Source organism: Oryctolagus cuniculus, chromosome X (genome assembly GCF_051225735.1).
Source record: "Oryctolagus cuniculus isolate XC-2025 breed Fujian yellow rabbit chromosome X, ASM5122573v1, whole genome shotgun sequence".
Classification (NCBI taxonomy): Eukaryota; Metazoa; Chordata; class Mammalia; order Lagomorpha; family Leporidae; genus Oryctolagus; species Oryctolagus cuniculus.
In genome coordinates this window covers 73343284-73347805 of record NC_142888.1, presented here as the reverse complement: position 1 = coordinate 73347805, position 4522 = coordinate 73343284, and the positions used below count along the sequence as shown (strand labels likewise).

Here is a 4522-nt window from a genome sequence, read left to right as displayed (position 1 = left end):
ATGTGCCTGGGAAAGCAGCAGAAGATGGCCCAAGTTCTTGGGCTTGTGCACCCATGTAGGAGATCTAGAAGAAGCTCCTGGCTCCTGGCTTTGGCCTGGCCCAGCCCCTGCCATTGTGGCCATTTGGGGAATGAACCAGCAAATGGAAGATTCCCCCCTCTGCTCCCCTTCTCACTATATCTCTGCCTTTCAAATAAATAAATCTTTAAAAGGTCTTAACAAAAGGGATAGAAGTTTGTGATGTTACAACTGAGTAAGAGAATATTCGTTAGGAGTAATGGGTTGTGGGGAACACACAAAATTCAACAAATAAATTTCATTTGTCCATACATCTAACAAACATCTACTTTATCACAGGCACTGGTAAAGATATTGGGAAAGTCAACAATGAATAAAACAGACAAAAATTTCTGCCCTTGGGAACATATACTCTGTGTGTTGGGGGCAGGGGTGAAGCAGAACTAAGCAGAGAATAGATGGATAAATAGATGACACACACACACACACACATAAAACATGTGACACAGTGAATAATGTTATAAAGGACTTTTCTTTCAAGTTCACATAGTTGCTCACACAAATTCCTTGCAGCTGAATTCATGGAAGCTGGCTTCTTTAAGGTCAACAAGAGAGCAGATCTCTGATTTCTAAATAGCTCACTTGATGAAGTTAGGCTCATTCTAGATTCCCAGTCGGTTGACTCGGTTCTACTTCCTTCTGAAGCAGAAATGGGCCTGACGCCACTGGAGTACCCGTAACTGCCACCGTGATGCCAAAGGGCCCCGAGCAGCAGAGTGAATGGGGAGGGGGATGAGAGCATGAGTACCACTGGCAAAGTGGTGAAGAAAGAGAAGGACAAGAAGACCAAAAAGACCTTCTTTGAAGAACTGGAGGTGGAAGATGAACAAGCTGGGGAAGAAGAGGAAGTGCTCAGGGCCAGCACAGTAGGTTAAGCCACTGCCGGAGGGTGGCACCTGTATCCCATATGGGTGCCAGTTCTAGTCTTGGCTGCTCCTCTTCCAATCCAGCTCTGCTGTGGCCTGGGGAAGCAGTAGAAGATGGCCCAAGTGCTTGGGCCCCTGCACCCGTGTGGGAGACCTGGAAGAAGCTGCTGGCTCCTGGCTTTGGATCGGCACAGCTCCGACTATTGTGGCCATTTGGGAAGTGAACCAGTGGATGGAAGATTAGAGGAAGGGGAAAAGGAGGAGAAAGAGAGTCTAAGGCAGATGATCCTTATGCTCACTTCAGCAAAAAGGAGAAGAAAAAGCTGAAGAAACACATGGAATATGAGCGCCAAGTGGCTTCATTAAAAGCAGTTTATGTTGCTGAAAATGACTTCTTCAAGTGCCAGGCAGAGTTGTTCTCCTGACAAGCCATGTTAGAAAATGCATCTGAGGGGCCGGCGCTATGGTGCAGCGGGTTAACGCCCTGGTCTGAAGTGCCTGCATCCCATATGAGCACTGGTTCGAGTCCTGGCTGCCCCACTTCCAATCCAGCTCTCTGCTATGGCCTGGGAAAGCAGTGGAAGATGGCCCAAGTCCTTGGGCCCCTGCACCCACGTGGGAGACCCAGAAGAAGCTCCTGGCTCCTGGCTTTGGATCGGCGCAGCTCCGGCCGTTGTGGCCAATTGGGGAGTGAACCATAGGGTGGAGGATCTCTCTCTCTCTCTCTCTCTCTCTCTCTCTCTCTCTCTGCCTCTCCTCTCTCTGTGTAATTCTTTCAAATAAATAAATCTTTTTTTAAAAAATGCATCTGATAGCAAGCTAGAGAAGTTCAGCAGCTCTGCGCATGGCAAGGAGTTGTTCATCAACAGAGATCTGTACATTGAAGCCGGCCGCCCCTACGGGCTGGTGGGCCCCCATGGCAAGGGCAAGACCACACTCCTCAAGCACATCGCCAACCGCGCTCTGAGCATCCCTCCCAACATCGACTGGGCAGGAGGTGGGAGCAGATGAGACTCCAGGGCTGCAGGCTGTTCTTCAAGCCGACAGGAAGCGATTGAAGCCGCTGGAAGAGGAGCGCCAGCTTCATGGATGGCTGGAGCCAAGGGATGACGCATCCGCTGAGATGTGGAGAAGGTGTGTGAGGAATTGCGGGCTACTGGGGCAGCAGCTGCAGACACCAAAGCAAGATGGAGTCTGGTGAAGTTCTTGGGGTGGGGGGTGGGGCTGGCGTATGTGTGTCTCCCTGGCCAGGGCACTGCCAACACCGGATGAACCCACCAACCACCTGTCATCTGGCTCAGTAACTACCTTCGGGGCTGGCAGAAGACATTGCTGATCATCTCCCATGACCAGGGCTTCCTGGATGACGTCTGCACGGATATCATCCATCTAGACGCCCAGCGGCTCCATTACTACGGAGGCAATCATATGACTGTCAAGATGTACCAGCGGAAGCAGAAAGCGCTGCCTGAAGCACTATGAGAAGCAGGAGAGAAAGCTGAAGGAGCCGAAGGCAGGTGGCAAGTCCACCATGCAGGCGGAAAAGCAAATGAAAGCAGCAGCAGGAAATGCCGACCGCAAAAACCAAGATGAGGAGTCCCAGGAGGCTCCTGAGCTCCCGAATCGCCCCCCAGGAGTATATTCTTTGCTTCACTTTCCCCAACCCCCCACCACTTAGCCCTCCTGTGCTGGATCTGCATGATGTGACATTTGGCTAAGAGGGGCAGAAACCACTATTTAAGAACCTGGATTTTGGCCTCGACACACACTGCATCATGGGATCTGCATCATGGGCCCTAATGGCAGAGAGAAGAGCACATTGCTCCTGCTGCTGACCGGCAAGCCGACATCTGGTCGCAGGGAAATGAGAAAGAACCACTGGCTGAAAACTGGCATCTTCAACCAGCAGTATGCAAAGCAGCTGCATATGGAGGAGACGGCCACTGCGTACCTGCAGCACGGCTTCAACCTGCCCTACCAGGATGCCCGTAAGTGCCTGGCCCGCTTTGGCCTTGAGAGTCACGCCCACACCATCCAGAGCTGCAAACTCTCTGGAGGGCAGAAAGCCAGAGTGGTGTTTGCAGAGCTGGCCTGTCCGGAGTCTGACGTCCTCATCTTGCTTGAGCCCAGCAATAACTTGGACGTAGAGTCTATGGATGCTCTGGCCAAGGACCAGGGTGGTGTGATCGTTGTCAGCCATGATTCTGGCCTCATCACAGAAACCAGCTGCCAGCTGTGGGTGGTGTAGGATCAGAGTGTAAGCCAATTTGATGGTGGCTTCAAGGACTACCAGTGGAGGTGTTGGAGGCCCTGGGTGAAGTCATGGTCAGCCGGCCGAGAGAGTGAGCTTCCATCCCGGAAGTGTCCTGAGAGACAAGCAGACACGGCCCAGAAGCCCCTTGTCATCTCCGTTTCTCTACTCGGCTGCCTGCCTCTGGGCTGCAGCCCACCCAGCGACCACTTGGGCACCTGGAAGAGGAGCGTGGCCTCAGGGCGACCAGGCTACCACCTGGATTACGTCTTTTCTCCCTGAAAGACTTGTCTGATTCACATCTCTCCAGGTGACTGAGCTGGCCTTGTCCTTGGTGTCCGTCTGTACAGAGGCGACTCCTCTGTAGTGGGGTTCCAGCTAACCACGCTGGCCAGGCCTGCTGTCTCAAGACTGCCATCGCTCAGGAACCTGCCTCTGCTCCGCCTGGAGTGCTGCTCTACTCTTCTCGTGGACTGCGTGCTGACTTCGTGGCACAGAAAGCTCTCGGAGCTTAGAACCAGAGGCTGACGTCTGAGGTCTGTGCTCTCGTGCAGTCCACGATGGGGTGCCTGCAGCCGCTTGTCTGCCTCTCTGGGGGCCTGGGAGCAGGAACGGAATGTGGCCGACCTCAGATCGCCCTTTATGAGGGGAGGAAATAAAAGGAACGGCTGCCACCCTGTCACTGCTCAGAGATTGCTGCGAGTTGGAACGGTCTGGTCTTCATTTGCTTTGTTCAGCTTCCTAGCGGCTTTGGTAGCCCTTCTTCCTCACTAACACAGGTGGCTCTGCCTGCGGTCCTGCGGGGCTTCCGGCAGCTTGCGCTGTTTGAGAGTCCTCCTGCCTCTCCCCTGCAGACAAGGACAAAGGAGAGTGGTTTGTCCCTTGTCTGTGGAGCAGTCTGGTCTCCCTGCATCCAACCTAACTTCTCAGTGAGGAGGTGCTCCACTCTGTGGTCAAGGACCAGAGTACCAGGGGCTGGCGCTGTGGCGCAGCGGGTTAACGCCCTGGCCTGAAGCGCCAGCATCCCATATGGGCACCAGTTCGAGTTCTGGCTACTCCTCTTCTGATCCAGCTCTCTGTTATGGCCTTTGGATCGGCGCAGCTCCGGCTGTTGCGGCCATCTGGGAGTGAACCAGAGGATGGAAGACCTCTCTTTCTGTCTCTACCTCTCTGTAACTCTTTCAAATAAATAAATAAATAAATCTTTAAAAAATTATGAAATCACTGGGGCTGGCGCTTTGGCATAGCAGGTAAGGTTGCTGCCTGTAGTGCCAGCATCCCATATGGACGCTAATTCAAGTTCCAGCTGCTCCACTTCCGATCCAGC

The 4522-nt window shown here is 53.2% G+C and overlaps 1 pseudogene; it reads left to right on the top strand.

The window, feature by feature from the left end:
• Positions 1-818: 818 nt before the first annotated feature.
• LOC100354068 (ATP-binding cassette sub-family F member 1-like) lies at positions 819-4024 on the top strand (annotated as a pseudogene).
• Positions 4025-4522: the final 498 nt, after the last annotated feature.